Below are 27,248 nucleotides of genomic sequence, written 5' to 3' on the forward strand. Positions count from 1 at the left end.
GAGTGTGCAGCCTAGCAGGGCAGGCACAGACAGATAAGCAATTGCAATTCAGTGTATTAGTGCTAGCATTCACAATAGGACAGTTGGAGAATCAGATGCTACAAATGTTGGGGTTCTGATGGCTGAGAATTGGCTCTGGAATATTAGAGTGTAGCTTGTCCAAGCTGGGAGACATGTTGGTTTTTAATTTCAAACCCTGTTTTATAAATAAGGCAGTAAAGTTCCACAGAGGTTGCATGGTTTGCCCAAGACCACCCTGTTTGGAAGGAGTGGTGCTGGGATTCAAGCCCAAGTCTGTTTGCCTTCCCTAAGCCTGAGCCTCCTCTTTTCTCATGCCCCCAGCTGGAGTCCATATGCAGGTTCAGTGTGAACACGTTGATTGTAGTTCTCCGCACACAGTAGGTACTCAGAAAGCTGTTTATTTCCCCACCCCAGTCCAACAGCTATGGTTTTATTTCTGCACAGTGATCTTTTTCTCTCTTTAGACACTAGTGGAAATGCTAGAAATCTGGATTAGAAAAATAAGTAAAAACCTTTCTCAATTATTTATTAAATTTTGCGAAGATGTAGGATCCTAAGATACTTGCTTTCTTTTCTTTCTTTTTTTTTAAAGATTTTATTTATTTATTTGACAGAGAGATCACAAGTAGGCAGAGAGGCAGGCAGAAAGAGGGGGGAAGCAGGCTCCCCCCCAAGCAGAGAGCCCGATGCGGCGCTCGATCCCAGGACCCTGAGATCATGACCTGAGCTGAAGGCAGAGGCTTTAACCCACTGAGCCACCCAGGCACCCCAGATACTTGCTTTCTTTAGGAGGAAACTTCCAGGCTGTTTGTACCTTGTCAACCTCTGGATGATGAACAGTTTTACTCTGGATAATTGAAATCAAGTGACCACAACATGGAGACATCTTTGTGATTTTTCTGTGTCCTTGGTTTTTGTAGTTTGTTTGTTGTTTTTTTTTTTTTTTTTGAAGATTTTATTTATTTATTTGACAGAGAGAGAGAGAGATCACAAGTAGGCAGAGAGTCAGGGGGAAGCAGGCTCCCCGCTGAGCAGAGAGCCTGATGCGGGGCTCGATCCCAGAATCCTGAGATCATGCCCTGAGCCGAAGGCAGCAGCTTAATCCACTGAGCCACCCAGGCGCCCCTGTAGTTTGTTTTTAAAAGACTTTATTTTTTTTTCCTCTCTTTTTAAAAATTTTTTATTTTTTTAAAAGATTTTATTTATTTATTTGTCAGAGAGTTAGAGAGAGTACAGGCAGGCAGAGTGGCAGGCAGAGGGAGATGCAGGCTCCCTGCAGAGCAAGGAGCCCGATGTGGGACTCAATTCCAGGATGCTGGGATCATGACCTGAGCCGAAGGCAGCCACTTAATCGACTGAGCTACCCAGGCATCCCAAGACTTTATTTTTTAGAGCAGTTTTAGCTTTACAGCAAAACAGAACAAGAAGTACAGAGACTTCCCATATATCCCCTGCCCCTACACATGTGTAACCGCCCCAAGATCAAAATCCCCCACCAGAGTTGGGCATTTGCTATAACGGATGAAACTACAGATGCCTCATCATCACGCAAAGTCTGTAGTTTCCAAAAGCCTCACTCTTGTTGGTGTACATTCTGGACATTTGGGTGAATGTATAATGACAGGTATCCACCCTTAGAGTATAGTACAGTATTGCCCTAAAATCCTGTGTGCTCCCCCTTTCCGTCTCCCCTGCACTCAACCCCTGACAACCCCTCATCTTTTGACCATCTCCGTAGCTTCTGCTTTTCCAGAATGTCATATCATTGGAATCATACAGTATGTGGTCTTTTCAGATTGGCTTCCTTCACTTAGTAATGTGCATTTAAGGTTCCTCCATGTCTTTTGATAGCTTTCCTTTTAGTACCAAATAATATTCCATTGTCTGGGTGTGCCACAGTTTATCCATTCACCTTTTTAAAAATTGGCTTAGTTGAGTATAGTTGACACACAGTGTTATATTAGTTGCAGGTGTACAACATCGTGTTTCAGTATCTTTATATGTTACACTGTGTTCGCCATATGTGGAGCTGCTGTCACAGTCAATACCATTGACTGTAATTCCCTGTGCTTACCTTTCATGCCTGGGACTTAGTCATTCTATCCTGTATCTCCCATCCCCCTACCCTGCCTCCCCTCTGGCAACCATCAGTTTGTTCTCTGTATGTATGTATATGATTCTATTTTTTGTTAGTTTATTCATTTGTTTTGTTTTTTATTTTATTTTTTAAAGATTTTTTATTTATTTATTTGACAGAGATCACAGGTAGGCAGAGAGGCAGGCAGAGAGAGAGGGGGAAGCAGGCTCCCCGTGGAGCAGAGAGCCCAATGTGGGGCTCAATCCCAGGACCCCGAGATCATGACCTGAGCTGAAGGCAGAGGCTTTAATCCACTGAACTACCCAGGTGCCCCTGTTTTGTTTTTTAGATTCCATATATAAGCGAAATCATGGTATTTATCTTTCTCTGTCAGACTTATCACTTAGCATAATACCCTCTAGGTCCATCCATGTTGTTGGAAATGGTAAGATTTCTTTTTAGAGCTGAGTAATATTCCATTCCAGCTTCTTTATCCATTCATTTATTGATAGACACTTAGGTTGCTTTCATATCTGAGCTATTGAAAATACTGTTGGAATAAACACTGGAGTGCATATCCATTTGCCTATTGATACACATTTTGGGTACTTCCAAGGTTGGCAGTGATGAATAAAGCCATTATAAACATTTGTGTGAGATTTTTGTGTGGACATAAGTTTTCAACCTTTGGATAAATACCAAGGAGTGTGATTGCTGGATGGTATGGTGAGAGTTTTGTTTTGTTTTAAGATTTATTTATTTATTTATTTTTGAGAGAGAGCACGAGGGGGGAGGCAGGGATGGGCAGAGGGAGAGAGAAACTGTGAACCTATCTTCCAAAGTTGGCTGTACCATTTTGCATTCCCACCAACAATGAATTATGCTTTATATGCTCACCAACATTTGGTGCTGTCAGTGTTTTGGAGTTTGGCCATCCCAATAGGTATGTAGTGGTGTCTCATTGTTTTAATGTTTAGTTCTCGATGACATTACCAAGAGTATCTTTTCATATGTTTACTTGTCATCTGTGTATCTTCTTGGTGAGGAGTCTTTTAGGGTCCTGGGCCCATTCTGTAATGGGGTTGCCTTTTCATTGTTGAGTTTTAAGGGTTTTGGAGTATTTTAGATATGTGCCTTGCAGCTGTTTTCTTCCAGTCTTTGGTGTGTCTTCCCACTATCTTGACATTATCTTTAGCAGAACAGAAATTTTTCATTTTAATGTAATGTATCCTATCAACTGTTTGATGGATCCTGCCTTTGGTGTTGTGTCTAAAAAGTCGTGGCTGGGGGGTGCCTGGCTGGCTCAGGGGGTTAAGCTGCTGCCTTCGGCTCAGGTCATGATCTCAGGGTCCTGAGATGGAGCCCCGCATTGGGCTCTCTGTTCAGCGGGGAGCCTGCTTCCCCTTCTCTCTCTGCCTGCTGCTCTTCCTACTTGTGATCTCTCTCTCTCTCTCAAATAAATACATAAAAATCTAGAAAAAAAAAATCATGGCCAGGGTTAGGTTTTCTCCAGTTATCTTCTAGGACCCTTATAGTTCTGTGTTTTATATTTAGGTCTGTGATCATTTTGAGTTACTTTTTGTGAAGGATGTAAGTAAGGTCTGTTCTAGATTTATTTTTTACATGTGGATGTCCATTTGTTGAAAAGACCAACTTTGCTCTGTCCTTTTTTGTTTGTTTTTGTTTTGTTTTGTTTTTTAATTCATCAACCAAATTCATCTTGACTACCCCTGACACCCGTTCCTCCTCCTGTCTCATAAGCTGAAACCACCAAGTTATTTTTGACATCTTCTCCCTTTCTGTCTCATGCAGTTATTGACCAAGTCTCCTTTTGTAATCTCCCTGGCAAACATCCTGTCCTCTCCATTTTTGTTGTCCATCCATCTACTCACCCACACATGCAACAAATATTGAGCCCTTGGTGGCTCCCCAGTACCTCCAGAGTGAAAATTGCTCTTAGAATTTCCCACTTATACAAACATATTGCTGACATGCAGAATAATACAAATGCTGTGTATTCTATGAAACAGCAATTTCAAGTAAATTCTGTGTGTTCCTGTCTTCATTCTGTTTTATCAAGTGACAGCATGTGAAGCGAGGTCATGGTTTTGCAATATTTTCTCAGTACCTCTATGCATATTTGTTGAAGATGGAAAAATCTGGTCATTACTAGTTGTCCTTCTTTTGTGGCTTTGCTAAACCTTAGTCTAATTCAGGGATTAGCCAAATCAGGCCAATGGCCTGTTTTTGTAAATAAAGTTTTATTGGAACACAGCCACATCCATGTCTATAAGCAGAGTTAAGGACAGCAGAGTTAAAGTGTTGTGACAGAGACTGTGTGATCCACAAAGCCTAAAATATTCACTGTCTGGTACTTAACAGAAAACGTTTGTGGATCTGTAATCTGTTAAGCTAACTCATGCAGACTCCTTGCCATTTAACAAGAAACTAACATAAACAGCTGTCACCCAAAGCATGTTCCGATTCAAACATTGCAAAGCTACAGTGATAATTGCAATGGGGAGCTCTTCTCAAAAACCCTTAAAATGTCACCCCCAATGTTTTCAGCCCCCAAATGTGCTATTTCTTGTATCCAAATGCTCACTTGGTATAGATGTTGCTCATTCACCCATGCATCCAGTAAGTGTCTGTTGCACACTTACTGTGAGCCAGGTACCAGGGTGGGGCTCTTTGCAGTGGTGAGAGAGCCAGACCATGGAGCTTACAGCCTGGTGGGGAAGATAGAGAATGAACAAGTCACTGAAATGCAGTGGATGGAAGAAAAACGGGCCTGGGAGAAGAAAGAACAAGGGCAGGAGGCACCCCTGAGTGGGGTGTCCATCTGTGATGGGAAGGATGAGAAGGGATTGGCCAGGTGAGTGGTACTTGTGAAGTTCTCAAATGGGAACGACCTTGTTAAGGTGCAGTCGAGCAAGTTGGGGCCCAGACGGAGTCAGGGGTGGCAGGAGATGGGGCAGGGGACATCAGCAGGGGTCAGACCTCGTAGGCCGTGGGGAAAGCTCGGGATTTTATTCTGAGTGTGATGGAGAGCCACGGAATGTTCTTAAGCAGGAGTAGCATAATCTGAATTTCATCCTGAAAAGCTGGCTCTGGCTGCTTGTTGTAAATGGATGGGTGGGAGAGAGAGAGGGGTTGTAGGAGCCATGTTAGCAGGGACCAAGGTGGAGGTGGCAGCAGAGTAGAGAGAATCGGTCACATCAGATGCCTTTTGGTGTAACATCCTTGTTCTGTGGGGGTAGAAGTTTCAAGAACTTGTACGGGTTCTAGAACTTGTAGTACTTTGACTTTTGAATGGGGGTGGCTCTCTCCAGCTTTTGTCTTCTGCAGGCAGCCATCCTGCTCCCCAGATAGGGTGTCCCCTCATATTGCCCCCCACTCCCTCCCCAGCTGGCTCCTGTTCTTTGCTCTCTCCTCTGCTCAATTTCTTCTTCTGTCCTCCTCTCTGTGGATGATTTATGGATTTTTCCCCCTCGTTTCCTGGTCTCCAGGAGCAGAGGTTGGGAGGAGAGGGCACAGCAAAAACAATTCTGGTCCCTTCCCCGCCCCTTGCTATTGCTGCTTTAAAGGAAGCTGCAGGATTAGCTGGGATTTTAAGAAGAATCCTGCCTTTTCACTGCCTTCGGGCTCTGTTTTTATTCTTTTCAGAACTCTAGGACACCAAGGCAGGAGAAAAGAAAACACACACACACACAGACAGACGCACTCACACAGAAACAGCTGCAAATAGCCTTGAATTGATTTTTCCCCCCTTTCCTTTCCTTCATTCACCAACAAGTAGAGGAATTGGAGGTGGCACAAGGACTCTTAAAAAGCCCGCATCATCTGCATGATGCTGATAGCAAAGCAAATGCTTTAAGTGGCACTTTGATCCAGACCCTGTTCCAAAGACCTGATGACCTTTAACCCACTGAGTCCCCACAACAAGCCTGTGAGAGAGGTGTGACTGTCATTCCCATTTTGCAAATGAGAAGACCAAAGTTCACAGTGCTTAAGCTGTGTGCCCTAAGATCTTGGGGCACCAGAGCCCATCCCGGTGGGGAAGGAGCATGGTGGGGCCTCTGGGCAGGCGAGGCCACCTACTCCAGGCAGCCTGCCCTAGAGCTGCCTCAAGGAGGCACAGCCTTGAGGGGCCCTTGGAGGCTCCTCCCTGGAGTGCCTGCCTTTTTCTCCAACGTCGCCCCTCCACCTCCCCCAAAATTAAGGCGTGTTGCAGCCGCCAGCAGGGAAACGACCAGGAGCCCTACACAGAAAATTTATTCTTCAGGAGCACCCTATAAAGTGGCTAATGGATTCAATGAGGCATAAAGCAGGAGTAAAGGGAGCAGGGGAAATAAAAGGGAAAGATATGTGAAAGGGAAGAGAACAGGCCCAGGGAAGGAACTGGGCAGCGCTGTCTCTCGGCCCTCAAGTGGCCTTTGTTGCCACCCGAAGCAAGTGGGGACGGCGTTGGTGGCAGGGCTCTCCCAGTGGCCAGGCTGATGTTTGCATTCAGAGAGGAAACTAGAGCGCTCATGAGAAGCATGCAGAGAGCCCAGGCGGCCATCGTGGGGCGAACCCTGCCCTCGGGCCCCCAGAACCTGAGGACACCCCAGGCTGCTGCTGAGAGGTTTTGGTGCCCCGTGGGGAGTGCTTCTCCCACAACTGTGGTTTGGGGAGAGCCACAGATTGTCACATTAAGTCAAAAGAGTTTAGCATCTTGATTCAAGCCTTTCTTTAGCCTTGAATGACAGCGCTTCACCTTTAGCGGGAACCCTGGCAGCGAGGAGGGTTGGAAAGGAGGGAAGCTTTGGGACTCAGTAATACCGTCTTTATTAAAGCACAAAGGCCCCCCAAAGTCCGAGTGGTTGCTGGATGGAGGGGTTCTGCAGGGCTGGCCGCCTCCTGAGAAAGCCTGTTGGAGCACTGCAAAGGGGACCTAGGCAGGGGTGGCGGGCACTCTTAACCCGTGGGGAGTGGAGCACCTCCGGTCCCCAGCACTCAGTGGAGCCGCGCACGTGTGTGGCCTCCCTGGGAAATGGGAACCCACCCTCCCTGATGGCAGGCATAGAAGAGTCGAAGTGGCTTTGCTCTCAGTGTGAGACAAAGCACAGTGCTTTTGGAGAACAAAACCAGAAGCGAGTGGCTACTCGTTTTGTGCCTCTTGAATATCAGCACTGTGCTAGGCACTCACAAAGAACTGTGTGCTGTGTATCCTGCCTTCAAGAATCTGGCAGAGGAGAGGAAGACGGCAATGAGTAGGAGTAGATAGAATAACCCACCGTTTGGAGTCGAGAGTCGCACCCCACCACTTGCCGACTGTGCGACAGAGTGCAGGCCACCATTGCCTTCTCTGGTTATTCACACACTTCCTCTTGCAGGGCCTCAGTTTCCCCTCTGCCAAAGTTAGGGTGACACATGCGGTGACAGGTCAGTGGCTGTGCTGGTGTCACTCGTGAGATAACAATTGAGGCGGGGGTGGGGGACGGCAGGCAGAGGACCTGGGATTGGGTCTAGGAAGTTCCGGGCAGGGGTGATGAGGGAAGGGTGATGAGCATAGGCCCAAAGGGGTGTCCGGGGGAGCACAGGGAGGTGATGTGAGCTGGGTGGAAGTCATCCAGCCAGTATTGTAGCAGTGGCTATTTCAAAGCAAAAAATGGTCTCTCCCCACATGCTGCCTTTTGATGCTTATGTACATGTAACCATAGCTTATATCCTGTTTAATCACAAGAGGATGTAATTCAATATTTTACATTTTCATTTAACAGTCCTTCCCAAAGTATGTTCCCTCATTTTGCCGTAATATGATTTCTAAATTCCACTGAGTAAATATCCCATGACTTAATAAGCTATTCTGTGACCGCTGGGCTCTTAGGATACTTCACAGTTTTCCTCCATCGTTGCAAATGCTCAAGGAAATACTTTATTCATATGGTTTTCCTTCCTTCTGGAAGCTCATTTTGAAGGGAAGGTTAAAAGGGCTGAAACCTCTGCCAAAATCACCGGTCTCATCCATCCAGAAAACCTCTGTCCACTGCCTGCCTCCCCCAGCAAGGCAGGCACCCCCTACCAACTCCCCGCTCATGTCTGGTTGACTTCCCTCTGCCCTAACATTCTGGCCATGGCTGACGGTCCACCTCGAATCCCTCCTTGGCATTTGGAAAGTGCTAGCATTGGATGGAGGAGATTTAAGTCTCCTTCGCTCCAAACAAGCCTTCCCTCACACGTGCCTCCCTGTCTCTATGCCCCTCTATGCACCACCAGTCCTCCCTGTGTCCCTGGCAGTAATGGGCATTGGCCAGGTAATGGGCAGCACCGTGCCTTCTTCCAGCTCCTGCTTCCTCATCCACTGTTTTTCTGCCCCTCCCTGATGTCTCTTTTTCCTCCAGGAAGCCTTCCAGACCCCCTCCACACTCATCCTTCTTGGCCGTCTCCTAACTCCTCCGCTGGCCCTTGATGGCAGCAGCACACAGCGGCCCCAAGTTTGCCTGTCATTGCCTCATGCCTGCCAGGCTTTTGAGCTCAGGGAGACTTCTTAGTTGGAGAGACAAATATTTATTAAGCATGCCCTGTGCCTGGGACTGCAGATATCAACCCTAAACAAGTTGAGAGGCTGGAGTGTCAGCAGTTATGAAACGCCCCTGTGTTGGGGGTGGTCCCAGGGAAGCAGTGGCGTCTAAGCTGGATGGTTATTAATTACCCCAAGGCAGAGGAGAAAGGGGATTCCAGGAAAAAGGAACTGCATAAAAGCCAAAAAGCTGGCTTACATCCTTTTCCCCTTCCTCCTCTCTTTCATTTTCCTTCTGTCTTTTCCTCTGTCCCTTCTTCTTCTTCTCTCCTCCTCCTTTGGTGAGTGACATCCATTGCTTGTCAGGGGCTCTTGTGCCTTTCTTTATCCCTAGGGTAAGCCACTTGGTAGGTGCTGGGAGAGTTCTCTCATTAGTTGATTCAGTCAGCTGACAAGTATGTGATGCCTGTCATGTGCTAGGATCTGTTTGATTGATTGGGGTGAAAGTTCCAAAGTATTTCCTGACAGTCATACTACCAAGCCCTGTTCTCTGCAACCCCCCCTCCCAGTGGCTAGGAAAACAGCAAAAGGAAGACCTGTCTTGGGGGAGAGGAGTGAAAAATGAGGCAGTGTCCCTAGGAATTGTGTGTGAGCCCAAGTGTGCAGCGGTAGGTGTGAGACCTTTGTCTAAGGTCTAGCAGCAAAGGGAGGGTCATCTCACAGGTCTAGAGGGGGGATGCAGGGAGATAGTGGCCCAGAAGCTATGGAGTCAGATTGACCCAGGTTCAAAGCTCGGATCTTTGCCCTAAGCTGAGTAAATGATTTACTGTTTACTGTGCACCAGACATTGGGGTGCGCATTCTACATTCATTATTTAAGTTTACCTTCACAACGGACTGTCAGGTGAGTGTTAGCAAATCCACTTTATAATTGAAGACACTGAGGCCCACAGGTGCACAGGGCCACACAGCTGTTGGAGGAGTCAGGATTTGAAAGCAGATCTGCAAAAGTGGATCTGAGAACCACAGTGTTCTTTCCACTAGTGTACGTGGAGCCCTGAATAAGTGCTGGCTCCCTTCCTGACCTAGGTGAATATTCGTCAGCCCAAGCACTAACCAAATGCTTGGCACCATTGGTGGGTGACATGGAGGTAGGTGGGCAGGAGAGAACAGAGCCGAGTGGTCCCGAGTTTGAACTGAAGCTCTGCCCTGCAGGTCTGGGCATGGCCCTTTCTTTGCCTCTGAGCTGTTTCCTCGACCTTCACTGGGGACAATAGGAGGACCCATGTCAGTGGGTCACTATAGAGCTTAAGTGGGGTGAGGCATGCAAATATTTGCCTGGCACTTGTCACACGGGACACACCCAAATTACCGTTGTTTTTATTTAATTGCTTGTGATTTTTATAAACCTATTCTCTGACTTAAAAAGGTTCTTGGTCTAGTGGAGAAGGAAGATTGGATTCCCTGACTTGAAGATAATTAACAGGATTTTGTAGTATAGATTAGCTGTCCCAATAATCGTACTGTCCTGCTGGTACAGAGCTTGGATAAGGAAGCTCCTGTGGCCCAGAGTGGTCTGGAAAGACCTCTTGGAAGAGGTAGGATGTGAGCTTCACTTTGAAGGACAGGCAGGTGGAGGGCTGAGCTGGGCCTTCCATGGAGGAGGGGTAAGGATAGGGAGAGTCAAGGGTGGCTGTGGAAATTGGGAGGCCATAGGGAAGGCCAGATTTCGAGGGAGGGGAGCACAAGTGCCAGACTGAGGTCACATGGGCAGTGGAGATCCATAGAGGGTCCCTGAGCAGGGGTATATTTTGGGAAAGTGGAGGGGGCACCTACAGGCCTCACACTGTGTGCTTTGTAGTGGCATCTGCTGTCTTCCTTCCCGTCTGACAACCCCCCATGTGTAATGAACTAGAGCCCACCAGTGAGAACACTGAAGCAGAAGATAATTCACTTTGCAGAAACCAAATGTGATCTTTATCCTGAATCACAAGTGTATTGTGTAACAGTCAGGATCAACCCAATATCTTGCCAATAGTAGTATCAACACCAGGAGACAAGGGCTCACTCCAGGCTGCGTCTGAGACCTTTACAACCCACCCCCCACCTGTGCTGCTTCAGCCTCTCACAGACCCTGCAACCTTTGAGTATGAAGAAGATGTGCAGTACTGCCTTTACCACCCTGAAATGCAATTCATAATCTACCTACACAGATAAGTTCAAGAAAGCTGATATAATAGCCCAGCTATATTTTAAAGGAAAAGCTAAAAGGAAGCAGTGCATAAAACAACATGTGTTTCAGTATGTAAACGCTCAGGCACACCACAAAGGCGATAGTGTCGTCTGGTGCTGGCAGCAACCTGGCATGATTCATCTGGATAAAAGGCAAGAGAGCCAAATTGTCATAGGATGTTACCAATATGGTTTCCTCCATCGCTGACATCTTGAAATAAGAGCTAACCACGTACATTAGGGAATCAGCATGAATGCAACAGCTACAGATGTGGACTGATGGAAGGGGGTTGCACTGACTACCACCGGGGCTCCATCTGTGGCCTTGTCATTAGTGATAGGATTTTCTGCAACATGAATAATATTAACACTCGATAAGGAAAGAGTACAGTCTACCCTCAATTTACATGGGGATTGCGTTTCTGGAAAATTCAGTTTCCGGGGGGGGGGATCCTCAAGCAGACTCCCTGCTGAGTGTGCAGTCCGATGTGGGGCTCAGTCCGAGGACCCTGAGATCATGACCTGAGCTGAAATCAAGAGTTAGATTGTTAACTAACTGTGCCACCCAGGTGCCCCTGTAAAATTCAGTTTATATTAAAATGAAGTAAAATATACTTTGAAGTTATTTGTAGAGCAGTTAGCTTCTAGGCTTAATAATTATAAACACCCCCCCCCATACACCCACACATGAATGTCCGGTGGTGCATTTGGAAATCATGAGAAACAGAGCATTTCTTGTTATGTGGGGACTGTCCCATGCATTGCAGGATTGCCAGCTTTCTTACCCTTTGGTTATTAAATGCTGTATCTTAATCTTTGTGATGTCCTCAAATGGCCCATAAGTCTCCAGGTTACCCCTTAGACACCAGTACTGTTCTTGTGACAGCCACCAACTTACATTATGTTTAATCTTTACAACAATCTGTTGAGTAGGTATTTTCATTCCCGCTTTTCGGTGTGCACTTTGAGGGTTAGACAGGTGTTGTTACCTGCTCATGATCACAGAGCTGGAACTGGAACCCACTTCATTTGTCTGCCTCACCATGGCATTTAATACTACATTAGTGTTATATGGAACCATGTGTTTTAAGATGAATTCAGCATGCATTTATTAAACACCTACTGGATTCCAGGCACTGGTAATTCTTGGAGACACAGAGGCAAATGTCTAAGATGCAGTCCACGTGTAACACATGGGATGGTCCAGAGAGAAAGAGAGAGTGGGAACATGGCTCAGGAATGTAATAGAAGTTTGCCATGGCTGGAGCGTGCATTCCTTGAGAGGGAACGGAGAGGAGCAGGCTGGATTGACAGGCAGGGACCAGCTCAGGAGGGGTTTGTAGGCGAGCCTTGTCAGAAGATGAAAGTAGTGGTGAGAAACTGAAAGGCTAAAAGCAGAGATATGACCAGGGTTTCTTATAAAAAGACCCCTGTGACTGTGGCATGGAGAATGGGTAGATGGGAGCCGAGGCTGGATCCTACCGTGGTGGTTCAGCAGGACATGATGGCAGCCTTGCGGTGGAGAGAAGAGGACAGGTTTGAGAACAAGAGTGAGCATCAGCCCCCGCTCCCCGGGACTGAATGAAGAAGGGCAAGTGGGCAGAGACGTCTACAAGGAAACTCAGTTTCCTGGCTCAAGTGCATGGTGCCTGGTGCCACTGCTGGCTGAGATGGGGGACATGGCAGGAGGACGAGTTGTAGCTGGAGCTTTGGGAGATCGCCGTCATGTTGTGATGCCGGTGGCACCGCAAGTAGAGGTGTCTGCACCGTGGACAGGGAGGTCTAAATCCCAGGAGGGAGGGTTGTGCAATGAGGGGTCAGCATGTATCTCAGGGTTTCTTTACCTGGGATCCACTGAAGCTTCAGGGGGCCCCCAAACCTTTTGGAATTGCAAAAAATTATGGGACACACTCTTCTAGGGTGAGGGTTCCTAGCTATCTTCTATTTTTTTTTTCTTTTCTTTTTTTTTTTTTTTTTCAGGGAAGCAGGCTCCCTGCTGAGCAGAGAGCCCGATGCGGGACTCGATCTCAGGACCCTGAGATCATGACCTGAGCCGAAGGCAGCGGCTTAACCCACTGAGCCACCCAGGTGCCCCACTATCTTCTATTTTTGAAGGGGCTTTTGTCCCCAAAATGATGAGAAACTTATGATATTCCAAATCTCATCTGATCTAAGTTACACCACTATTTTATATGCCAGTTCATAATACTACCACTGAAGAAGGATGTTTGCCAGAAGCAGAAATACTTCCAGTTTGTCTGCTCTGCCTCTCCTGAACTTCCTATGTGACACGTGAAGTAACCACAGGAGACTTGCATACACACCCACTGCTTTGAAGTTTCTTTGGCAGATTCTCCTGTCTGCAGGTGTATTGTGTGAAGCTTACTAGCTATCAGTCTGCATGTACCACAGTAACAATGTAATACAGCTTCATCTACCGGGAGGCATTTTCTTAGATCCCTAAAATACTGTTGGCTCTTGGGCATCATGGGGTGCTAACCCTCTGCACAGTCAAAAATCTATGTATAACTTTTGACCCCCCCGCAATACTTAACTGCTAATAGCTTGCTGTTGACCAGAAGCCTTATTGATAAAATAAGCAGTTGACTTACACATATTTTGTATGTTACATGTAGTATTCCTATATAAAATAAGCTAGAGAAAACATAAGAGAAAAGTACATATATAGCCCTACCCTATATTTATATTTTAAAAAAACCACGTATAAGTGGACCTGAGCAGTTCAAATCTGTGTTGTTCAACAGTCAACTATATTTGGTTTTCTCTTTGCAGGAAAATATGAGATTGTGATTGTTTTTCTAATGATTTATATTTGCTTTTCAGTATCAACTTTCACCCCCCTTTTCTGTGCCTTTCTGCAGAAACATGGTATAATCTTTTAAAAATACAGTTTAACCATCAAGCAGCAATTGATTTAAGTTAGTTTAATTTAAAATATTTTAACCAACAAAGCCACTCAACTAAAATGATGGTAATAGGAACAGCTGTGACCTAGGTCCCTTATACTCAGGAGCAGCAACTATGTTGCAGCTGCCACCTAGAGCGGGGGGAGGGGGCATCCTGATTTCAGAGATAATAAGGTGAACAGTGCTAAAGGCATGCATCTTGGAATGGATGGAATTGAATCCCCGGGAACAGGTGGGCTACCCAGGGTGAGAATGCAAGAGAAGGATGGAGGGGTCAAGATAAGGGGTTTGGGGAGGCTGAAAGGTGGAGGAACCTGAAGAGGAAACAGAGTTCTCTGGAAAGTAGTGAAAAGCCAGGGCGGTGAGGCCTTTGTGGAGGGTGGGGGGAGAGCCCACTCTAGCTGGCCACATGCTATGAGAGCACGTCCAGCCTTGGTGCAGTGAGGGGGCTGTGGGACAGTGGAGTCTAGCTGTGAATTTCTCTATTCATGAAGAGTGGGGGACAGAGTAAGCGTGATGCTGTTATCCAAAAAAGGTACACATAGGAGGGACCTATTTGGGGGAGAAAGTCATGGGGTTGGTTTTGAGCATGTGGAACTAGAGGTAGGAAATCCAATTGGATATACACATAGATAGTTGAATGCCTCGGTCTTCAACTTGAGATTCAGCTGGGACAGTGAGAGAGACTGATAGGCCATCAGGACATCGGTGGCTCCTAAAACTGTAGGAGCAGGTAAGAAAAGGCAGGAGAGTGGATAGAGAGTGAATAGAGGTGGGGTGAGGCCAGATTTTGGGAAGCAACTTCTTGTGAAACAGAGGGCGGGGCTTACCCCTGATCTTTGTTGGCATCCTCTGCCTCCTACAGTGTCTGGCACAGGACTTAATTAATTGCTGGAAAGAATGAGTGAAGAGATGAGCCTGTGAAAGAGACTAAAACAATCATGAGGAAAAGAAGCAGACCACCAGAGGCATCATCTAATGAGGGAAAGTTAAAGCTGCAAAATTGGACAAGTGCTAAGAAATTACTGCATTTGACTTCGTAGGGTGTGCCCGATTTCCTCCGGGGTGGCTGCTGACTGGGTCTCCATTGGCAGAGGCAAGTGTAGATTCTTCTTTCAAGACATGAAGCTGTTTTGGAAGGAGTGTGTTGCAACCAGCACAGTGATCTAGGAGGGACCCCTGTTGCTCAGGACTCCTGAAGAAGACCCAGGAGAACATGTGATTGGCCTGTGGGCTGGATGGGAGGCAGTGGGTCTCCGAGCAGGCGGTGATTGCGGGATCCAGACAGCACGCTGTCTGGCTGCAGACACGGTCCCTGCATGTCGGCTCTCTCCGTCTGCTCCTCCATTGCCATGAGCAAGCGTGTTGAAGACTAGCATAAGAGGATGTGGGGTGGTACTTCTTAGCCGACAGCCTCCCTACACTGGTAAAGCCCTGCCTGGGATTTAATGGTGTGCTTTAATGGTGCTTTTGGTCTCCATGGCGATGCCAGCTTTCTAGTCTAAGAGAGATGGATGGGGTTTAAATCATTATTAGCCAAGGTACGAAGTGTGTTTTCCAGGCAGTGAATAATAGCTCCTAATGCTGGTGTAGGCTTGGCTGGGCACTGCATGGAATATTTATGTCACTTGAGCTTGTTTGGGGATTTGTTTTCATTTTTGTGGTCTTCATGGTGGAGCTATGTAAAAATCAATAGCATTGCCTTTCTAGTTAATTCACCATGAAATAGGCTTAAACACTAGAATCCCCCGTCCAATGATTTTTAGATATACTGTGGACAGGGATTTGAATTGGGCTCAGCTGTCTTAATGAGCATGGTACTGTTTAAGTATATTCTCACCTCTGGGCCTCCACCTCTGCTCCCATGCAAAGCTCATCTCTTTCCCTGGAAGTGCTGCTCCCAGGCTGAAGCACCCCATATGCTCCGTGTCCTGACCCTTCTTGCTCTGAGGAATGCATTTCCACAGCACATTCTAGAGCAGGACTCTTTGGAACAATAGGGACAATCTGTCCCCCTTCAAAGTGCAGGCCCATGAGGAGCTCTCTAGACACATCATTGGCACCTGAGCTGCCTGCTCCCTGATCACACTGTCCCTGAGCTCCCACTGCTGCCACTGAATGGTGTACCATTATGGCTGTCTGTGTCCGGGGCCGGCTCTTACGTCCTTGCAGGCAGGAGCCTGATTCATTCATCAGCATGCCTTCCAAAACCAGCACAGGCCCCGGCCCACAGTGGGCTAAATGAATGGCTGGTGAATTGAATTAGAAAGTTCTTTATCCTCAGATGGGGAGACTTGTAGTGAAAACTGTTTACACTTAAGGCTCATTGTGGCTGCATGGGATTATACCCTGTTTTGTTCCGTTGTGTTCTCACTGGGTTATTGAAGTCAGAATGTGTTTATTCATCAACTATTTACAGTCTTTGTAGGTCTTTGTGAGCAGCATTCAGGATGGGCCAAGATGAATAAGGCTCTTGCCCTTCAGTAGATCCCACTCTAGAAGAGAGGCCGGTGTATGAGAAGGTAGGATGAAATAAGAGCTAAGTAAAAGAAGTATGGGAGGCAGTTTGCTACAGGCTGACCTGTCAAGTCTCCATGTCTGGTGCTGTGTAAACATTGGCTCATTTAATTCTCACCCCTCACCGTAAGAGGTAGGAGCTGTTATCCGTATTCCATAGATTTAAGAATCCACGGTTCAAAGGGATTGAGTTAATTGGCTTTATTATTATCCCCATTTTATAGAAGGAAATATCAAGACCTAGAAAGACGATAACTTGCCAAAAGTTGATCATGTACATAGAAAGTGCTGGAGGCTGGATTTGAACTTGGTTATTCTGTGGTCAAGACTGATGCCCCTGTCTGTAAGCTGGACTGCCCCGTATGCTGTAGGCTACAGGAGAAGCATTTCATCCTGTAGCCTAATGTTGGTTCATGGAAGACATAGTAATTGACCAGTCTTGAAGGTTGGCCAGATTTTGTTAATTAGAAAAGGGAAAAAGGACCTTGCACATGAAAGGAGTAACAAAACCAAAGGCTTACATGCATGCAAGTACAGGGTTGGTTTGGGGAATGCAGGGACATGTGTAAGATGAAGCTGGTTGGATTACAGGGACACTTGAATTCCCCTTGGGTCCATGTAGTGTTTGAATGCTGGCTTTGGAGTCCTATAGATCTGAGCCTGAATCTTGACTTTTTCTTTTCTTTTCTTTTTAAAGATTTTTAAAAAAATTATTTATTTGACAGAGACAGTGAGAGAGGGAACACAAGCAGGGAGAGTGTGAGGGGAGAAGCAGGCTTCCCTATGAGCAGGGAGCCCGATGCAGGGCTTTATCCTAGGACCCTGGGATCATGACCAGAGCCAAAGGCAGATGCTTAACGACTGATCCACCACAGTGCACCATGAATTCTGCCTTTTTCTAATGGTGTGACCATGGGCCAAATACTTGGCTTCTGGGTGCCTCAGTTTCTACTTCTATGAAAGGGGAATGATAAGGGTTTCCACCTTATAGCACTGAATAACAGAAGAGCACATATAGAACCAACAGTGTTAGTCCCATCATCACTAGGGACCTCTTGATCTTCCATTTTTCCTAAATAAAGCGCTTTTCCCTCTTAAGCTCTCTGCTTCAGCCAGCATGATTGGCAAATAATAAAGCCAGGGGGTCTCCAAGTTGGAACAGTCCATGGGTGTAGATGATCTTTATGGTCCTAACTATCAGCAAGAAGAAAGAGTAACACCATTCCTGAGATGTTTGGTGCCTTGCCCACAATGTGCCAACCCCTGAAGATGCCTTGTTGATCTGATCTTTCTTTCATAATCAGTCAGGGCTGGCATTGGCATTTTGGGGTCAGAATCTGAAAAGTCTTACCAAGTTTCCCCCCATAAGCTGCACCTGATCCCTCAACAAGCATATACCCCTCAATGGAGAGCCCCCAAACCCCTTCCTCACTGGGTTCTTAGAGCCTCATGTAGGTTGGCAATGCTTATTGTCCTTGGCTTCTCCTGAAAGTCTTTTTCTGAAAGCTCTCCCATTTCACAGGGCAGACTTCATCCCTGTGATGACACGGCTGGGGCCCAAACTTCCCTTTATTGCTGTCTTTGAGTCCCTTCTCTTCTTTTAATTTGGAGCTTGGTCTTATGGGGTTTTATCCTGGTATAATTCCTTCCATTCCATCTAAGTATTGTCTGCAGCCTGGCCCTTTCAACTGCCTCAGCTATTGGCTGCTGTCAGGACTCCAGAGGATTCTTTTTTTTTTTTTTTTTTAAAGATTTTATTTATTTATTTGACAGAGAGAGAGATCACAAGTAGGCAGAGAGTCAGGCAGAGAGAGGAGGAAGCAGGCTCTCCGCTGAGCAGAGAGCCGGATGCGGGGTTCGATCCCAGGACCCTGAGATCATGACCTGAGCCGAAGGCAGTGGCTTAATCCACTGAGCCACCCAGGCGCCCCAGGACTCCAGAGGATTCTTGCCCATAAAGCCCACTTTGGCTTACTCCTGCTACCCCCTAGCCCTCATTCCAGAGTCTACCTGCCGCGCCTCCTCGGAATGGCTGGGTACATTTCCCTTCTGTCCTGATGTTTTTCTTTTCTTTTCTTTTTTTTAAAAATATTTTATTTATTTATTTGACAGAGATCACAAGTAGGCAGAGAGGCAGGCAGAGAGAGAGAGGAGGAAGCAGGCTCCCTGCTGAGCAGAAAGTCAACAGAACCCTGTTCCATCCCAGGACCTGCTCAATCCCAGGACCCTGTGACCATGACCTGACCCGAAGGCCCACTGAGCCACCCAGGCGCCCCAAGTCCTGATATTTTTCTTAACTCTGGTCCTATTCACCCAGATTTACCACCTCTTTATACCAGCCTTCTGTTGCCACGACATTGCTATTCATTCCCATTGATAATGAGAGGACCCCATAAGGATTTTCAGGAGCCACTCTCTAGTCTCCCCTTACAGCTGAGACAGGGATGACTCCAGACTCTCTGTTTATATTCTTGAACCACCTGCCTCCCCCCATTTATGTTGTTCTCTGCTGGCCAAGACTACTCAGTCACTGAGCTGGAGGGCCAGTGCTTATTGACCAGTGCTGGCCCGCAAAGACAATCACAATCCTTCCAGTTATTGAGCAGCGTCTGTGTGTTGGGTGCTTTGCATGGTGATCTCAAATTCTCACATCAACTTTTAAGTAGGCATTATCCTCACTTCACACATGGAGAGGATGGAGGCTCAGGAAGACCTCAGAGACCTTCTAACCCATGTATGCACCTTTGTACTTGATGATGGGGTTCATACCAAATCTGGCTACTCACCCTGTCAAGTTCATTCTAAACTGTGGCAGAGAAGGTTGAAACAGTGGCTTATCAGAAATGGTGATCTCTTTGACAGGTCTGTCCTGACTGCTCTTTTAATGTTACTAACTGGGTCTTTCTGAAGACTTGCCGACTATATTTGTTGCATTCCTGGTTGATTCCAGGTGTGGAAGGATGTGTGCGCTGAAGAGTCCACCTTCAGGGTCCGCAGGTCATCCTTGGAATCTTCTCTTCATTCCGAGCAGGAAGGAATAGTGTGGATCATTTGGGCTAGTACCTTCATTTAAGAAAAATGATACAGGGCGCCTGGGTGGCTCAGTGGGTTAAGCCGCTGCCTTCGGCTCAGGTCATGATCCCAGGGTCCTGGGATCGAGTCCCGCATCGGGCTTGCTGCTCAGCAGGAAGCCTGCTTCCCTTCCTCTCTCTCTGCCTGCCTCTCTGCCTACTTGTGATCTCTCTCTGTCAAATAAATAAATAAAATCTTTAAAAAAAAAAAAAATGATACAGACTTAGAGCAGTAATGTGACATATCCAAGATCACAGAGGCAATCGGTGGTTGGATATTTCAGTTACATGTTTGACTTTTTACAGTGGAGACCTCAAAGAACAGTAGTGGAAACAAGACAGTTTATTTCTCTCTGCCATAACAGCCCAGGTGTGACTGGCCTGCTGTCAGGGACCCAGACTGTTTTTCCATTGCTCTGCCTTCCTTTGGGTGTTGCCCTCATTTCTGTGGTTGAAGATGGCTCACTACTTGGTCTTCATTCCAGCCTGTGGGAAGGGCAAGAAGGGAAAGATAGAATACAGCCCTTCCCTTTAGGGACGCAACCTGGAAGTTGTACACGACACCTTCATGTGTATCTAATTGGCCATAATGTAGTCACGTAGCCTAGCTACAAGGGAATCTGGGAAATGTGGTCTTTATTCTAGGCAGCCATGGATCCAATCAAAATTAGGAGTTTTGTTACCACAGAAAAGGGGAAAGTGAATCTTGAAATGAGGCTCATAGTCTCTGGCGCTGTGGTAGAATAGGGACAAGAGCCAGGTCCTCCCACCCTGTGTGCTGCCTCCAGTCCTAATCCTGTCCCTCTCCTCCTCCTCAATCCCAGATATGCCCTGAAGCATGGATTCCAAGGCTGGCCGGTGTTTTGGTTTATCATTTTAGGCTCCATATCTAAGCTAACTTTCTTAGATAATGATAAACCATTTATCATTGCATAAAAACTGTAACTTCAGTTTCTCATGGAAATATTTCTGCATTGCTGAAATACCATTATCTCCTATAATAGTGAATATTTTCACTATTTTCTTGTGAAAACATGACTCCTTCCACCGATTTAAAATTTGGTTGCTTAAAACAGAATGTGTTTTCTTCATTTCCTATTTCTGTTAGAATGGTCTGAATAATTACTCTAAAAAAGAATAATTACTCTAAAAAAGGGTGAAGAGGCCAGTTATGCCCATGGTGACATCCCTTCTTTGGCTTCACATTCTCTTAGCACCTTGTTCCCAGAAATCAGTAACATCTTATGGGAGGTTATACCAGGCTATTTGGTGCCTGCTCTGGTGTTTCTACCTAGGAATTCAGGTAGTTTTCTCTCGGAAATTATGTTGATATTCAAAACACTGATTCTCTAAGGGCTGATGTTTATTACTGTGCTTTCCAGCCATATGTAATGGACATATGTACCCTACACACAGAGGCAAGCCCAGCCAGAGGGGAAGTTGGGGATGACTGGACTAATACAGTATTTCCCACGCCAGGGTAGTGGGCTATGATGATGATGATGGGTTGCTGCCAAAAAAGTAAAGCAAGCCAGACATTTGTTTGTTTGGATCTTTGAAGTGAAGGACAGACAGAAGAAGAAACGGGAGTTGAAAACAGGAAGACATGTCTGGTCAGGTTTGTGGCGTGGAGCACGGCACATGTGTTGGAGAGAGCTGACTTCTGATCTCATAGTTCTGTGACCTGGTGCAAGCCACTTCTTTCTTTAATCTTCAAGTGTTTTTATTTGTCTTTGTCTGCAAAATGGGGATAGAACCTGTTCAAATGGCATGAATATCAGATAGTGGTACCATATGACACATCTCTGGCACCCAGTGGTGCACAGTTAACAGCAGCCTCTTCAAGGCCCTGGGTAGCTGGCTCTCAGAAGGTTCAGCCTAAATTAGTGTCAGGACCTTGGATAGCTCTAAGGAATCCTGATCCTTTGCAAGGATTGCAGTTAACTATGAACTAACTGTTCCAGAAAACACTGTTTGCTGGGAAGGACCCCAGCAATCATCCATCTGATCCTTTCCACAGGTTTGGGAGATGTTCTTTCTATTGGAAGTCCACAGGATGATTTTAGTGACATGTGAAACTGTATCAAAGAACATTCAATTATATAATGAGATAATAGTCCTTTTTCATATTGCTTAAGGCAAAAGGTACAGTAAGCTGTTTTATCTTTTAGCACCTCCCTGATACTTGCCACTCTTGCTTTTGAACAAATGGAAAACACAGGTCAGACTCAGAGCCTTTGGCTATAATTTAATCACATTTTATTCTCATTGTATTTATTTTTGCACTTACCTTCTATATTTGTGGTTAGAGATCATGGTTTTCTGTTTATGGTGGTAATTCAGTTTTTCCATTAATATATTTATTGAACATAAGAGAGAATATTGAATTCTAGAAAATATTAAGTAAACAGTACAAAGGAATACATGCATATGGCAAAAAAAAAAGAAAAAAAATTGGGAAAATGGTACAAGAGTGATTGAAGCTTGGATTAGTTCACCCCTGCCTCTTGTAGATGGTAAAATGCCAGCCCAGAGAGGGTATGGAACTTGCCCTAGCCGCTTAATATTTGGATCTTCTGACCCTGTGGTTCTGTGTCCTTGCCCCCACACCACCCTGATTTCCCAAAGCCTTTTGAACAAGGCTCAATTTTCCAATTTACCCCATTATCATGGAAAACTTAGGGAGGGGCAGCCTTTCTGCAACCTTTGTCATGTTCCCAATGATCAGACAATCTCCCTGCTATGAAATAAATAGCTGTGTCCTGGAAGTAGGGGGAAATGCCCCACAATTCCAGTATTGGAATGCAAATGAGCAATTAGAGTCAATTAAGCAGGATACAGTATAATTACCACCAATTGTGCTAACCTTTATATTCAGGAGGACTTGACCTGCTGAAAGGATGTTAAACAATAGTAAAAAAAACTCTTCCTCAACCAAGGCATGTGCTTGGGGCAGGAACCTCATTTCAGGGGCCTCAGAGGTCTGACAGATTAGACCCTCCTTCTTCCACACCCACCTCTCTGGGTCGGAGCCATCGCTGGCAGCAGCCGGAAGCAGCCAGCATTTATCGTACCTTCTCAGTGACTTATTGTGTCTTTGACCAAACACTGCATAATTTACCATAATTCCTGAGGCCTGCTTAGCTCATCCAGAGAATTCTGTAGCTGCAGGCCTCTTGAAAGTGATGACCTTAGCTGTGGATTACCTTGTATCTGAACTTTCTTGCCCTCTGTATCTGGACTGATCTGTCTTTTGAAGCCAAGTCTCTTACTTCCTTATTTAGAAACCCTCTTCTCTTGCTCTCTCTCCCTGTCCTTCTGCATGTGTGTGCTCTCTCTCAAATAAATAAATACATCTTTTTTAAAAAATCAGATTCAATTTTCTGAATCCCATTTTATGGACCTAGCATTTCATATGGACAGAGCACGCAGTGGTGTTCTGAGGCCTTGCAGCCTAACCTCAGGATCCAGGATCTCAGCCTGCTAATTTGTTTATCCTTCCACCAAATATCTATTGAGCATGTTTTATGTACCTTATACTGTCCTGGGCACTGTGGATACAGCAGGGAAAGTAAAAGACAAAGCTCCCTTACCTCAAGGAGGTTATGATTTAGAAATCTGAAGCTTACAAGGCAATAACACAGCTGATGGAGAGCTGCTGGAGGTGCTCAGAGGGTGCCAGAGTGATGGGGAGGCGGGTGGGGTAGGGAGTTGGGGAGGACGTGGTACTTTAACCCCTCAACAATGGTGGGCAGATGGCATGGCTTCCAGGCTAAGAGGATGGGTCCTGAGATGAGACTGAGGTATAGTATCCACCACCCCCCATTCATGGTTTCACTTTTTCCCATTCCAGTTCCTCACTGGAAGCAGTGATCATCCTTCTGATGTCAGAAGGCTGGTAGTAGCCTAACGCTGTGTCACAGTGCCTGCGCCATTCCTCTCACTTCTCATCACATGTGCATTTTATCATGCCAGCATCACTCAAGGACGAGTATAGTACAGTGGGATATTTGGAAGAGAGAGACCACATTCATGTAACTTTTATTGTAGTACATTGTTATAATTATTCTAGTTTATTCTCTGTTACTGTTTTTCACTTTACTTTGCTTAATTTATAAATTAAACTTTGTTATAGGTATGGACATACAGGAAAAAAACATATATAACATTCTGTATTACCCGTGGTTTCAGGCATCCTGTGGGGGTCTTGGTACATTATCTTCCGTGTGTAAGGGTAGGGGGCTACTGTGCTTCCTCCACTCCTCTGGGCCTCAGTTGCCTGACATATAAAGCGGGTAGGACAATGATATTGCACCTAGAAGGCAGGGTCCCTGGCTTGAAGGAGTCCTAGCCTTGTGGGATTTCAGATATACTCAGGATGAATACCTAGGACTGGGTGTTACAGATAAAGGGGACATGAAAATATAAGGAGGACTTATCTTAGGTAAGATAAGAAAAGATAAGGAGGACTTACCCTCAGGGAGGCTGGCACACTCCCTGAGGGTAAGGAAGCTGGCACAGCAGAGGACAGAGTGGTTGGGGGAAGGATGGAAGCTAATCAAGTCACACAGCAAGTTGGGGCAGAGTCAAGGTTAAACACAGGTCATCTGACTCAGACCCCAACCCTTTGCACTATATCCCACAACCTTGAATGTGAGCCTGGGGAGATCAGGAAGACACATGCTGGACTCAGTTTTGAAACCCAGGCTGCAGCGTGGATAGCATGGGGCTGTCACTGGACCGAGGAGAAAGATGACACAAGTTCCCAGTGATGGGGCTGAAGAGGGGGTGTCATGTCAGAATGTAGTTGGAGATCAAGTTGTCAGGACTTGCTGCCCCTGATTGAATGCGGAAGAATTTGGGGGAAGAGGGGAGGCAGGCTCCAGTTTGAACACCTGGAGCACAGCCTGGGAGACAGTATTCTCAGCCCATTTCCTCACTGTTGGCTAGTTTGACATCTTCCTTGGCGGACTCAGCCTTTCCAATTCCTGCTTAGCGTTGGAAACCCAGCTTCAACCCCGCTGTCAGAGCCAAAAGGCTGAAACTATCCATAAAGAAGCTTCCAGCCCATCTCTCTAGCCTCCTTTTCATGTTTCACATTAGTCCGGTGGGTGTCATAATCCCAGGAATGTCATTCAGGCATGTCAGCAGTTCTTTCTTTGAGCATGAGATCTGGGTCTTACCACTCTGGGGACAGGGACTGAGGTCCTGCAGGACACTGTGAATGCATCAGTGAAAAAATGGGCTAGAGCAAGAGTAGAAGATAGTGGATTTCTTCCCAGTTGATTATGGAGGCTGCCCAGAATACTGTGGAGGGTCTTGAGGCTTAGCTACATCCAGGCTTAACTTCAGAGAGTATTGTGATCAATTGGTGATGTCTGCCATGAGCACAGGCAGGATGTGGTGGCATGCATGCCTTTATGTGCAATTTCTTAATGACAAGGTCTGTATTATTTGCACAGTCTATGGCTGTTCTCAGGAAAAATCAAAGATATTGTCCAGGTATCTAGTATAGTTGAGGGTTAAAGGGGCTGTTGGGAGAACTGGGACCAGTGTCAGATACAGGCTGTCTTCAGCATTGCATTTTCGACTTTCATACCATTCTCCACTTGTGTCCATTACATAATGATGCCCCTAAGCCATCTTTTGTTCCCTGACTCAAAGCTCTCAAACCTCAGCTCACAAAGGGATTTTTTCTAGCTAACGCCTGCCAGCCGGTGGTTTCATTTTGGCAGCCTAAGTCATTGTCTGCACTGTGGTCTTTGGACAGTTCATCTGAATATTTTCTTTCCCTTATGGTTTTATTTTAAAAACTGTAAAAATGAAGGTGTGGATTTCAGTGGAGGGAGTGTAGTTCTCCTCAATGTAATGTAGAAGCAGAGCATGCATTTAGAGCTCTAAACAATGGGATTGCTTCAGAAGAATCCTTAGCCATTTAGTAAGTCATGCCAGTTTGGACCTTGAGGAACAGTCCGCATCCATGTGTATTGCTGAGGGCATGGTCAGGGCTCATTTGGCCAGGTTATAAGTGACCCCTTAATGACACCCTGGTGGCCCAGTATGCTCAAAACAGACCAGACGGAGGGATGCCTGGGTGGCTCAGTCAGTTTGCATCTGCCTTCAGCTCAGGTCACGATCTCAGGGTCCTGGGATCCAGCCCTGCATTGGGTTCTCTGCTCAGCAGGAAGCCTGCTTCCCCCTCTCTCTCTGCCTGCTGCTCTGCCTACTTGTGATCTCTGTCTGTCAAATAAATAAATAAAATCTTTTTAAAAAAATAAAAAAGATTTTTAAAACTTATTTATTTGACAGAGCAAATGAGAGAGCACCAGCAGGGGGAGGAGCGGCAGGCAGAGGGAGAGGGAGAAGCAGGCTTCCCGCTGAGCAGGCAGCCAGGACACAGAGCTTGATCCCAGGATCCTGGGAACATGACCTGAGTAGAAGGCAGATGCTTAACCGACTGTGCCACCCAGGCGCCCTCTGTATTTAGTGTTTCTATTTCAGTTTTTCTAAGATGTTAATTTATATGAAAATAAAATAAATAATGCAAGGAAAAAATCCAAGAGGAAATGCTGTATAAATGTGGCTATTTCTATTGTCACATGTGAAGTGATTGGCATTTAATAGGATTTTATTCTCTTCTTTCCTCTGTCCCCATTTCCCATGTCCTCAACTTCTGCTAATCCTTTATGGGCCAATCCCTGGATCACCTCCTTGGAGAAGCCCTTCCTGACTGCCTCTGTAATTAGTTCCTCTGTGCTCCTCCATCCTTTACTTTCTCCCCTGATCACATAATGCATTACCTACATGTCTGTCTGTTCTCCTAGTGGGGAAGCCTCTTGAAGCAGAAACTTCCATTCAAGACTCATTCTTATTTGTGTATTCCAGAATCTAACTCAGTGCTTGGTACGTAGGAGTGTTCTGGGTGTGTGAGTGAGTGAGTAGGGGAGGAGTGAGTAAATGAATAAACGCACAAAGTGAAGGACTGGACTGCCGTAAAAGAAACCCTGGGCTGAGAAACGATTCCACTAGAAAAATTAAGACCATAGGTCGTAGAGCACACTGAGTCTCTGAACCAGTCCGAAAGCTGGACACATATCCGTGTCTGTGCACCTTTGTGGGAAAGGGCCGAGAGTCTGTAGCTGTCCTCAGATCCTCAGAAGTGTCCGTGGCCCCCACATGTTGACAAGTTGCTGATCTAAACAGATGGAAGAGGCAGGCCCCACTGAGAGGACATGACCAAGTTATTTCAGAGGAGAACGTGACAAAGAAAAAAGTGAGAGCTGGAGGGGACACCGAGTCCTGCCAGGACCTCAGGTGAAGGTGTGGCCCCAGGACAGGAACTCCCAGAGTCTAGAACGTGTGGCTGTTTCCTTGTAAACAGTTCTTGTATAAAGAAACCCAGAGGGGATTTTGTTACTTGCACAGAATGTGTGGGCTGAAAGGGCTGCCCAGGTTCATTGGGTCCTCCAGACACACCCCACGGAAATCAGCCCTGGCACACACTGGGTCTTTCTCACCCCCGACAGTGCCCTCCCTGACTCCTCTCTTGCACTTTTCTATCCTATCCTTGAATGTGAAAACTCAATTTTACTCAAGAGCGTTGTTTTTTAAAAATGTGGATCATGGCCTGTTGGTGAATTGTGACTTGCATTTAGAGCATCATGACCAGCTCTTTTTTAAAAATAAGAAATCAGATATGATAGAAAATATTGAGTGCATCACACATGGAAGAGTGAGTATTTTGTGAAACATCCTGTTTCAGCTCGATGTGCATGGAAATTTGATATCCTGTGTATTACCTTCTGTGGGGTATGGCCACAAATGACTGAAAAGCACTGATCTCAAGCATCTTTGTTGACACTCATTAGATACTCACTGAAGGAACTGGCCCTTGAAGGG

General features: G+C 46.0%; 1 protein-coding gene across 1 annotated transcript in view; it reads left to right on the forward strand.

The window, feature by feature from the left end:
• Positions 1–27,248, forward strand: part of LOC111144092 (sodium- and chloride-dependent GABA transporter 3) — a 125,333-nt gene that overhangs the window by 32,452 nt on the left and 65,633 nt on the right. The gene's annotated exons all lie outside the window — the stretch shown is intronic.

The sequence above is a fragment of the Enhydra lutris genome, unplaced genomic scaffold, assembly GCF_002288905.1.
Source record: "Enhydra lutris kenyoni isolate GAN:26980312 unplaced genomic scaffold, ASM228890v2 scaffoldscaffold10, whole genome shotgun sequence".
In the NCBI taxonomy this organism is placed as follows: domain Eukaryota; kingdom Metazoa; phylum Chordata; class Mammalia; order Carnivora; family Mustelidae; genus Enhydra; species Enhydra lutris.